General features: G+C 45.2%; 1 protein-coding gene across 6 annotated transcripts in view; it reads right to left on the bottom strand.

Moving 5' to 3' along the window:
* The window catches only part of SERGEF (secretion regulating guanine nucleotide exchange factor), a 216,845-nt gene that overhangs the window by 82,807 nt on the left and 122,001 nt on the right, over positions 1-12,037 (bottom strand). The window lies entirely within an intron of this gene.

Raw genomic sequence — 12,037 nt, 5'->3', positions numbered from 1 at the left:
ACGGAGCAAGTGTCCGTCAAAACAAGGACTAGAGCATCCCCGAATCTCCAGAGGCTCACGCTAGTTCCCTTCTTGAGGCTGTAGCTTCTCACCCCTTCCCAGTGAAAACCACTTGGAAGTGATATTCAAAGGTCACTAGCATGGGCCCCTGACAGTCAAGGTAACAGGCTCAAAAGGCATTTGAGTATCGGAGGCCTAATACACTGGTAGGTGAGAAGGGTCAGCAACGCTTCTGAGACTTTTGTCTTTGTAAAAGCTGTGTGCTCCTGATCTCAGCTTCTGGAGGAAACAGAGAGGCCCGCACTTAGGTGAACTCCCTGACAGTGTCTGGCAAAGAAGCACCTACATATTTTGCCCCAGTCAGTATTTCCAGGTGTCTAGTCTCTGCATTCCCTTGAGGCAGGCTCAGTGCCTGATTTATCTGAGGGGTTCCACCATCCCCTGCCCAGGACCATACACACAGCACAAGTTCACCATGTGCCTCCTGGTGACACTGAGGCTGCGTCCCGAGGTTCTGTTACAGGAAGCTGCTTAGGTTGAGGAACTGGAAAATACTTAGATGTCTAGCAACAGGGGAATGCTTATGTAAATTATGGTGGAGCCATCTGATGGACTACTATGTAGCCTTGAAAAATAATGCTTACAATAAAGAAAAACGCTCATGATATCCTATGAACTGAAAAATCACAGGAAAACTGTATATGTAATATGATCTCGACTCTGTAATAAAACACAAACAAAAGACTGGAAGAAGATACATCAAAAGTTCATAGTGACAGCCTCGGGGCTAGGAATGAGGTATGCATTATAAGTATGGTTTTTCCTTTTGCTTTTTCTATGCTCTCTAAATTTTATATAGTAATCTTATAATCAGAAAAAATTTATTAAAAATAAATACAATGTACCTACTACAAAGGAAAAATAATAAATAAATATGGCTATAAAATAAATATGCCACAAAATCTGATATGTTCTGAAGTTGTGGGGAAAAAGATTTGAAGGAACTATAACTAATAACAATGGTAGTTGCATCGTGATGGTAGGATTATAAGATACTTTTTCTTCTCGTCTCTGTTTTTCAAACCGTCTTTAACTGTGATGGTAGCAGTAGTGGTGGGAGAAGCAGTAACAGCAGGATTTAAAGTCACCATATATTGAGGACGTATAAAACCCAAGCAGCATGCCAAGGCACTCTGCAAACATAATCTCACCTTAATCATCCCAACAATCCTTTCAGGGAGGTCTGACCGTGCTTATTTTAGAGATAAGAAAACTGAGGCCCATACTGCATTAAGTAACTTTCTTGGCTAGCTGGTGGCAGCAGCAGAACTAACTCCCAGGTCTGCCTGAACTCCAAGCTGCTGTTCTGTACTGCTAGATGTTACCTTTGTTTTTTAAAGATAAAGTTATTTCATTTTACAAACTGCGGACAGAGAAAGGGCCCACCTCTGACTGCCAGGGGTCCCCCTGGGGCTGCGGACTACAGAGCTGACCAACCTGGAGGACCAGGGGCTTGCAGAAACAAGCCACTGACAAATGCCAGTATCAGGCAGTAGGTGCTGCCCTGAATTAATGAGCGAGGCCCTGCTGAATGGAGTTTGTCAAGGCAGGGTAGAGCTGGAAGCTCAAAGCCCCCCGCTGCTTCTTGCTCTCTGTGCACTGGCATACAGGTCAGGAGACTGAACACCACAGGCCACAAAATCCCAGGGCTACGCTCCTTCAGCAAGATCGTATCAATGACCATTTGCTTCATATTGCTCCTGTCAGCATCTACCCACTCCCCAGCTGCAGGCAGCTTTCTAGAAGACTCTGTTAACAATGGCAGCATGCCCAGGAGAAAGAGGTTCAGAGCCAGGAAGCCAGGTGAGTCCTAGGTCCTCTGCTTTCTGGCTCTGAGACCTTTGGCAAGATATTTAACTGCTCGGGCCTCAGTGTTCTCAGGTGTAACAAGTAGATAATAGCGTCACCCCGTCTGCCTCACAGAATTGCCAGAGGACAAACGAGACTATCCATCCCCTTGCAGCCATTTGTCTCACTTTCCTTACATATAAATCTGAATGTCACGCCCCTATTCAAAGCCCTTCACCGGCTCCCCGTGGTAGCTTTCAAGGCCCGCATGAGTAGGTCCGTGTTTAGCTCTCTGGCCTCACTTCTTCTCTCTGCTACTCATGAACCCTCAACCCAAATAACACACTCCCTTTTTTTTCCATTCACACTACATTACATTTTCTCTAACAACATAAGGCAATTTCAGGCTTTTACGAACACTATTTTCCTTGACTTGAATTCCCTCTCTCCCACTGTCTACCCAGTTAAATCCTTTAAGATTGCCCAAACATCACCTCCTGGAAAAGACTTCCCTGACTCTGGAAGCAGACCCATCTGCTCCGCCCTACCGACTCCCACAGCACTACACATCGCGGCCTTATCCCACAGGAGACGTCTCTTTACGAAGCGGGCCTGTGTGAAGCACTTCTGTCCCTCAGGCGTCCAGCAGAGTGCCTCCCCAGGAATGTCTCTGTCACACAGCCCAAGCAGACAGGGCATGGATTTGGGGGGGGTAGGGGTACAAAGATGAGGGGGCCCACAGGAGTGAGATGATCCCAAAAAAAGTGTAAGAAGCGGTGTGGCCACTACAGCCCAATGGGAGCCAGGTGCTGAGATGCACAGCGAGGGCAGGAAGGCACCGGGTGCGACAAGAAGTGTTGAGGTGATGGGAGCCTGAAAAGCGATAGTAGGATTGTTTCAGGGACTCCCGCCTATGGCAAAGTTCAGCAGACCAGCAAAGGAGGTCAGTCCTGGGAGACGGGAGCCCCGCTACAGAGGAAGTAGGGTCCAGCTGGCTGACTGGGGCCTTCAGGAGAAGGGGGCACACCTCCCCACAGGTGAGGGGACCAAAAGTGGCTATGGAAACCTGTCCTGACTCGGTGCTGCTCAAACACTACAGGGGTCCGCTCTTTTCAGGTCCCTCAGCCAAAGGATGCAGAGCCGCAGGAAACAACTTCCAAACCCCCAGCTGCCACGGGGCCAAGATCTCCCTACGAGCCTCCTGCCAGGCTAGACTCCATCAGTTCTTGTGAAGAGCGTCGCAACTCCCCCGGGGGCTGGATCCCACTAAGGACAGCTGGACAGGGATGAACTGACTGGTGGTAGATGCCCAGGGAATATGTGCTCGCTTCGGCAGCACAAAGACTGAAATCAGAACGATACGAGAGTAGATGCCCAGAGAATATATGCTGAATGCATTAATGGGTTAAATGAATGAATAACTAAATGAATAAGCAAAAACTGGATGAATGTGAACACACCTGCCAAATGCTACATGTGAGTACTCTAGCTCTGGGCACTACTGTTGTACCACTTCTAAAAACAGGTGACTGTCCCTTACTGACTGCTTATGGCCAGCCACCTGACTGCTTTGCCTGTATTATTTACTTATGCCAACGCGAGCAGATAGGTTCTTTTGTTACAACTGTTTTTACAAACGGGGCGATTGGGGTTCAGAGAGTACAGTAACATGCCCAGTCTCTTACAGCTAGTGGAGGTGCAGGATTCTATGATCTTTCAGATTCAACTTTTCTGTCCTCCCAATCGTTGGCAAACAGGATGGAAATAAACCACCCACCCAGTTCCAGTTCCTTATATCCAGAAACCATGTGCCTATTAGCAAGGGATCTTAAGCTGGGGCAGCCCTAGACTTACAAGGCCCAGATATCTTCCTGGGGCTTGGAGGGCCCACCTGCAGACCAATCAATAAGCTGCTCCAGAGCTTTTTCTTTGGGGGAAATGGCTGTAAAGTGGCAACAAAGCTTCGCCCCTGCCCTCCCTAGCAGGTAACTCCGACAGACTGTTCAACTCTGAATGTGGGGGGCGGGGGGGCAAGCAGGGAAGGTGTGTGTGTCCGGGACTCAGGGGAAGTGGCACTGAGATCTCCAAGAGAGGATACGGGGCGCCTGGGCCAGTCCCGCGCCACCGGCCAGGAACCACCCTCCTCTTCCTAGGAGCAGCCCCCGGCAGCCGTGGGACCAGCCGGAGCACAGCCACAGCGGCCTGCGGGGCCTTCTGATTGGTTCCCGCCCTGTGCCAATGGGCCCGTGTGCCCCGCGGATGCCATGGCAACCAGGCGCCTGGCGGAGGCGGGCCATTCCCGGGACTCGGAGGAGGGATTCGAAGCCTGGGCTCTGCGCCGCCGCCGGAGTCTTTGGCAGGCACCACCGCCCGGAGGAGAAGCCTGTTGGGAGCAGCTCCAGAAAGGCAGCCTCCCGACGGTGGGAGTTAACAGGGAAGGGAATGGGTGCCTCAGTGCAGCCTTTGCTAGAACTCCGCCCAAACCCAGTTGCCGTGTGTGTAGAACTCTGAGGAGACAACTGGGATTTCCAAACCTGTTAGAAAAGCAGGCTGGGAGGGCTGGGCATGTTTTACAGGCAAACTGCTGTCCTGTCAGCCAAAGGAGTTTTACCCTGAGGCTCAGAAATAGCCCCAAATGGAGGTCATCGAGGCAGGAGAGAAGCAGCACAGTTGCTTGCTTTTGGAAGTACCTAGCCTTGTTGCAAAGATACTTCTAACTCCTTTGTGAGGCTTCAACTTTTAACTGAAGCCTAGATGTCAAAGGAGGCCCAAAAATAAGAGGCTCCATCTGTCCTCCAACTCCAAGTCCCATTGATTGGGTTCCCAAAGAACCCATTTTCCGTGTAAAGCCAATTCCTTTCTTTCAAAGTACATTTTATACGTAAGAGGCTTAAAGTAGGTTCTCCTACTTCCTCAGAGAGATTGGGATGGGGAGGGAGGGAGCTAAAATTTGGTAAATGCCTGGATGCCAGGCATGTGGCATCATAGAATTTCACTCTACCTGCACAGCCTCACATCCTCACAGCTACTCTGGGAAGTGGGAATCTGCATCCCTACTCAACAGGTCAGCAAACTCAGAAGAGCTAAATCACTTGTCCCAAGTCACAAGGGGCTAAACACCCAAGTCAGCCTTGATCCAAAGCCTCTGAGCTTCACCACCATACATACTGTCCCTCCTCTTCTGACACTGGTACCAGATCACCCCCATCACTGAGGCTCAAACTCTCAAGTGGCAGCTCTATCTCCTACTCTGTCTCCATCCTGTTAGTTCTGCCTTCTCAAAGACTCTCAAATCTATGTCTTGATCTCCAGCTGCTCCATCTTCAGTCCTTTTCACTCCAGCCTGGACTCTTTTTTTTTTTTTTTAAGATTTATTTTATTTATTTTAGAGAGAGAGAGCATGGGAGCAGGGGCAGAAGAGGGAGAGAATTCTCAAGCAGACTCGCCACTGAGCATGGAGCCCCAATGTGGGGCTCGGTCCCAGGACCCTGAGATCATAACCTGAGTCAAAACCGAGTCTGACACTCAACCTACTGAGACACCCAGGTGCCCCCCACCCTGGACTCTTTTAAGAGCCACCTAAATGACTTCAAGCTTTCTTCTGTCATGTCATAATCTGATTTTTTTTTTTTTAATTTGGAAGTTGTCATAGTCTCAAAGACTCCTAACAACTTCCTACCAAACCTGATCTCTCTCTCTCCTTTGCTACATAGAAACCTACTAGCCCATCAACACAAGTAGCTTCTCTGTCCCTGGGAAATCTAATTTCCCACTTTTGTACCTTTATTTGCACCATTCTCCCTTCTCCATATCATTATGAACCCGACCAAGCCTACATGACTCAGTTCCAAACCCACTGCCTTGAGGAAGCCTCCCAGATCTTCTCTCAAACCCTAGCACTTGCCTTGGCTAAAGTTTCCTTTTGTCAGCTCTCCTTTGTCAACTATTAATAATTTGGGCACTGGGGTAGGGCAAGTCTCCCCAGTCAGTGCGGGGTAGCAGTTATAGAACCAGAAGACCTGGATGTGAGTCCTGGCCCTGCCACTTCCTGGTCCTGTAGCCTTGGGCAAATCTCCTTGCCTCTCTGGACTTCAGTTCCCTCATCTTTAAAACGGAATAGTAACAACCAAATAGATCTCATACATACTAAAACCCATTCATGCCCCCCCGCCATCTACAGAATAAAATTTACTTTGAGCTTGACACTGTTCTGCAGATATGTGTCCACAATATATAAAAATATATGATTTGGGAACATATAAAAGGAACTGGCATGGGTTCATTTCCCTTTTCAACAGAGTTCCTCCATTGGCAAAAAAAGGAGAGGGCTTAAGAAATGTCTGCTGAATTCAAATATAATATGCACAATTAAACTAGCAGACACTCAGAAATGCTTGCTTTCCCCACTTAAAGGGAATTCCTTTCTCCTAAGTTGCCATGTTGATACCAGGAACTCCTGTTTCCTGTGGCCAACCTAACTGGTGTGGATGGACTATGGATGGACACCCGTCTCAGAAGAGGTTAACGTATAGATTGGCTATAGCCTGTGAAGTGGCCTAATGGGAAAATTCTGCCTGCAAGGGGTGCTAGGGAGTGAGTCCTCTAGTCGGTAGCTGGAGCAGTGGCTGGAAGAAACAGACACGAGGTTAATAGAAGGAGCAGTTACAGGTAGAAGAGCCAGACAGCAGGAGCAGTCAAAGTAGAGAAGAGGAGCTAAGTCACTAGAATGTGAGATTTCTTGATTCTACTGCTGAGGGCGTAAGAAGGTCTACGTTTTTGAGGTGGCTTGTGTTCTATATGACCTTCTAGTTGTTCTTTTATGAGATATTCACTTTACCTATTTTCCGTACTTATACCCATTCTTACAATTCTAAAGTAACCTAAAACTACCTCTGATCCTTACTAAAAGCACCTAATGCAACAATGCATCTAGACTTCAGAAAAGGCACACCATTAAGTTACTTATACCCTTGAGAACAACACGGAACCATGTGAGCCGAACAAGCAACCTCAAATACAGGTAATTAATAGAATCAGGCCAGTTAAACATCTTATAGCATCTTTCTCAAAAACAACTGAACTCTTGCCCAGTAATAGCCAAGACTGGCTGAAATTTAAAAAGACTGCCAATACCAAGTGCTGGTGAGGATGTGGAATAACTGGAAAACGCTTACACTGCTGGCAGGAATATAAATTCAACAACTGCTCTGAAAAACTATTTGGCATTATCTACCAAAGCTAAACATAGATTGATATAGATAGATATATAGATGCCAGGAGACCCAGGTACCCAAAATGAATGATTACTTCGTTCCATCCAAAGACATGTATAAAAATGTTCATAGCAGTTTTATTCATAATAAAATAAAAACATAAAATTAACCAAATATTCATCATCAGTAGAATGGATAAAATGTGGTATTCAGAATACTTTATAACAATGGGGGAAAAACTGCTATTCACAACATGGATAAATCTTCAAGAATCTTGGTGAACAAAAAAAACCAGACACAGAAAGATAAACAGTGTGTGACTACTTTACGTGAAGCTCAAAAATAGGCAAAACTTATTTCAAATAAATAATATAACTGTTCTGAAGAGGGAAAAAGTAACCAATCCTAGTAACTTTTTAAAAAAGATTTATTTTTTTAAAGATTTTATTTAGTTGAGAGAGAAAGAGAGAGATCAGGAGCAGCAGGGAAGGGTAGAGGGAGTCTTCCCCGCTGAGCAAGGAGCTTACATGGGACTCGATCCCAGGACCCTGGGATCATGACCTGAGCTGAAGGCAGACGCTTAACTGACTGAGCCACCCAGGCGCCACTATTTATTTTATTTTAGAGAGAGAAAGAGAGCATGTGCATGTGTGCATGTGAGTGAGCAGGAGGGAGGAGCAAAGGGAGAGGGAGAGAATCCCAAGCAGACTCCCCACTGAGCATGGAGTCCCATGGGGCGTGAGGGGCCTCAATCCCAGAACCCTGAAATCATGACCTCAGCTGAAATCAAGAGTCAGATGCTTAACCGACTGAGCCACCCAGGCGCACCCCCTAGTAACTTTTAAACAAGTTCTTTGACTTTCTTCCATCTAAAAACAAAACAAAACAAAAAAAAACTGTAAAAAAAAAAAATCTTTAACTTTACTTAGTGGATTCATTTTTTTTTTCCATAGTAGTATACATGTATCAACTATGAAAGTATTTTGTATGTATTGTAGGACTGTGCAACTGAGGAAATATGTTAATGACTCTGGGAGCCAGAGTTTTCACTATAGACGAAGGAAACACAAATATGGAATAAGGGATGGCAAAGAGGAACACTGTGGACATTGGATTTGAATGAGAGGTATCAGTGTGAACTCATAGTTTCACACACACACACACACACACACACACACACAGGTTGAGTTCAACCAATATGACATTTCCTAGAAGCAATGACACCCCAGCAGCGATAAGTTCACTTGGTGACCAATTTTGGCTTTTAAATACTATTTGACTAAGAGGAATCAGAGCTCCTTGGAGAAATGGCTGATTCTAGGATTGGGACAGGGAAAGAACAATTGGAGCCCGGAACATCTATTTGTGCCAGGAAGTAAGGAACTGATCAAAAGATGACAGGGAAATATCAAAAGGATACCAGGTTTTCCTGAAGGGTTTTCCACTGGCTAAATCAGGGAGAATTTGAATATCAGAATGAATAATGACAGTAGTAGATTATGACTCACTGAATAAAATAAAAATTTATAAGTACTTCTTGAATAATAAATAAATAGGGGAACAGGAAAAGCTCTTCCTTAGAGTACGATGTCAAAAGTAATAAATGTAAAAGGAATAATTTGGAAAGAAAATAATTTTGCAATAATAATAGTTAATTCAAGCAAGAATCATGAATGCATGTTGAAATTACTGGGCAAAAGTCTAAAGAGGAACAGAATACTTACATAGTTTCAGAGTATCTCTTCACAGATCTTTTTTGTTTTAAAGATTTTATTTATTTATTTGACAGAGAGAGACAGAGTGAGAGAGGGAACACAAGCAGGGGGAGTGGGAGAGGGAGAAGCAGGCTTCCAGCTGAGCAGGGAGCCCAATGCAGGGCTTGATCCCAGGACCCTGGGATCATGACCTGAGCCGAAGGCAGATGCTTAACGACTGAGCCACCCAGGTGCCCTCATTTCTTAATTACAAAGGAGAAATGGTAACTCTGTAGCAGAGAAAGGAGGCAGACACCACCTTACCCAAGCGATCTAAGTCAGCATCACTAAGAATGGGATAAACTGACATCAGGTGCCTCTTCGTGCAATGCATTAAAGACACAACATCACTGGGCACCTGGGTGGCTCAGATGGTTAGGCGTCTGCCTTCGGCTCAGGTCATGATCCCAGGGTCCTGAGATCGAGTCCCACATCGGGCTCCCTGCTCCTTGGGAGCCTGCTTCTCTCTCTCTCTCTGTCTCTCATGAATAAATAAATAAAATCTTAAAAAAAAAAAAAAAAAGACACAACATCACTTATTTAGCATTCCTGCCCAAAGTGCCTATGTGAAATGCAATCATGAGGGAAAATCAGATAAAACCAAATTGAGGGCCATTATACAAAACAACTGTCCTGTACCCTTAAAAAATATCAATGTCATAAAAGATAAAGACAAGCTATTCCAGATTAAAAAGACATGACAACTAAATGCAGTATATGATCCTGGGTTGGGTTCCAGATCAAAGTGAAAAATTGCCATCAAAGATATCATTGAGACAATTGGAGAAACATGATTAGATAACACTATTCTATCAACATTAAATCTTCAGAAAAGAGACAGGGGACACAAATGCACACATGGGATAAACTGTCACTCGAACCAATGTTCCTTCAGCAAGAAACCCACAGGCACACAGAAAGAGAACTAAACCTCATCCTCAGCCTCCGTCACACTGAGGGAGTCCGAGAAATGGTCTGGGTCCTAGCTCTGGCCTTAGCTCTGGCCTGGAATGCTGCAGCAAGCTTCCCTGGTGCTCTTCTCCTCTCCAGTCTCTCCCTGCTCTTCCTAAAGTACACAAGGACTATTTTGCCCCACATTGCCCAAGCCCAAATTCCTTTGTCTAGTACTGAAGATCCTCCATGGTCTGGACCTAGTGTGGTCCTCCAGCCTCTGTCCCCAGTAGAATCATCCACAAATACTTGTATGTTCCACTCCTCTTCAGACCCCCAGCACAGTATCCTACCACCCCACTCCTCATCATACTGGGCTCATGTTGCCCCCTTGGGGCAGGGAACCTTCACCATTCATCCTTGGGAAGGAGGGAGAGAGGAGAAAAGGAGAATGAAAGGGACTGCTAACATTTATTAACTACTAAATCCCATTCTAGGCACTTTATATGAATTAACTCATTATGCCTTCATTAGATAGATTAACTGAGGAACAGAGTGGTTAAACATTTTGACTAAAAACATATCGCTAGGAAGTGGCCAGGCCACATCAGAAGTAATTGCTCCCTCCTCTGGACTCTGCTACAGAAATAGCACTTATTTCTCCTATTATTAAGTGGTTCACATGTTTGTCTCTTCCCAGACTACATAGATTACAACTTTCTTAAGCATGAGGACTGTCGCATTAACCTCTTTGCTCAGTGGCTCACACCGTACCCTGCACATAGTAGGTCCTAATGACACATTTGTTGAAGTCACTCATCCATGTACCTCCCTCCCACAGCTCTTGGCTCTGAGTCCAGCACAGAGTAAGTATTCAGGAAATGCTAGATAAATGACACTGGATTTATCCTTGAACTTCCTCAGCTCCTTAACAGAGTCTCTGTAAGTAACAGTTGAATTCAGAAACTAGATTATTCTTCAGATGTTCAGAATTTGAGTCAGTGGATAAACAGAACTGCCTCCCAGGACAAGACAGGTAGATCCCACAAGGCCTGCGGAAAAGCCCTGGGTGATCCCCCAGGGTGGGAACAATAAGAAAGTGAGCCCCCTAGTGTGTGAAGGGAGATAGCACAGTCCCTCCTATCTTGATTCTATCTCCAATAATAGCAACAGTAAAAAACAGCCGGACCCTGAGCCATTTGTACACAAGGCCCAAGAATGCTCCCCTTTGCTCAGCTACACAGCAGAGCCTGCTGGGCCATCGCCAGGCATGGGGCAGGAGCACCTGAACGTGGTCCCGACCAAGAGGCCAGGTGAGGCACCTCACAGAACGGATCACTTTTGCTTTTTTTGATGAGAATAAAACAAAAAAATCTAGAGGCCCATATTCTAAAGCGTTATTCTTTCTGGGATTAAAAAGTCAAGCATGCAGATAAGATGTGACAGAGATCAAAGCTCATCATAACAAGTGTGCGCACTACAACAACGAGCACAGCACTACGATGATGATTGCATCTGCTGCAACGGGGGCCACGTGACCCAGCCGGCCGGACTTCCTTCCCAAGTGCCGCCCCACAAGTCAGCAGTCTGATGAGTGCTCCTGGCCTGTCCCCAGGGGCAGCCTGCTAGAACCCCACCGCCTTCACTCCAGTTCCCAGCTGAGTGACCATCTTGATCACGATGTGACTCTGCAACTTTTCTGTTCAAGACAAAGTTGAGGGTTATCAGGTTCTGTGCTGGGCTACACACATAAAATAATTTTTAAATAAAGTTTATTCATATTTTTTTCAGATTATAAAAGTAATTCACAGTATTGGCAAAAAACATATAATGAGGAAAACTTTAAAACACCTATAATCCCACCACCTACTATTAACACATGGTGTGTTTCCTTCTGATCTTTTCCTTACCAATATTGGTGTATTAATAAAATATATGTAATTTCAGAAACACAGTTGGGGTCATGCTATATATTCAGTTTTATATCATGATTTTTGCACTTAATGTTGTTTCCTATGTCATTACTTTTATTGAAATTGTGATTTTAAGGCTTTAGAGCATCATAGAAATGTACCCTAAACCCTAATTTCATTATTTCCCTACTGTTGGATACTCAGATTGCTTTCAATATTTTGCCATTATAAATTGTGTTGTGATGAACATTCTGGAACAAAAATCTTTGCCTACATCTCTGATTATTTTGCTGGCATAAATTTTCTAAAGTAGAATTATTGGATAAAGGACTGTAAACCTCTTTAAGGCACTTACACGATTCAGGCAGTACATTTTATTAGGGTCACTGACAAAACAGATCACAACCAGCAGAAAAAG

Source organism: Halichoerus grypus, chromosome 11 (genome assembly GCF_964656455.1).
Source record: "Halichoerus grypus chromosome 11, mHalGry1.hap1.1, whole genome shotgun sequence".
NCBI lineage: Eukaryota > Metazoa > Chordata > Mammalia > Carnivora > Phocidae > Halichoerus > Halichoerus grypus.
Note: the sequence above shows the minus strand (reverse complement) of the source record. Positions and strands in the feature narration are given on the sequence as shown.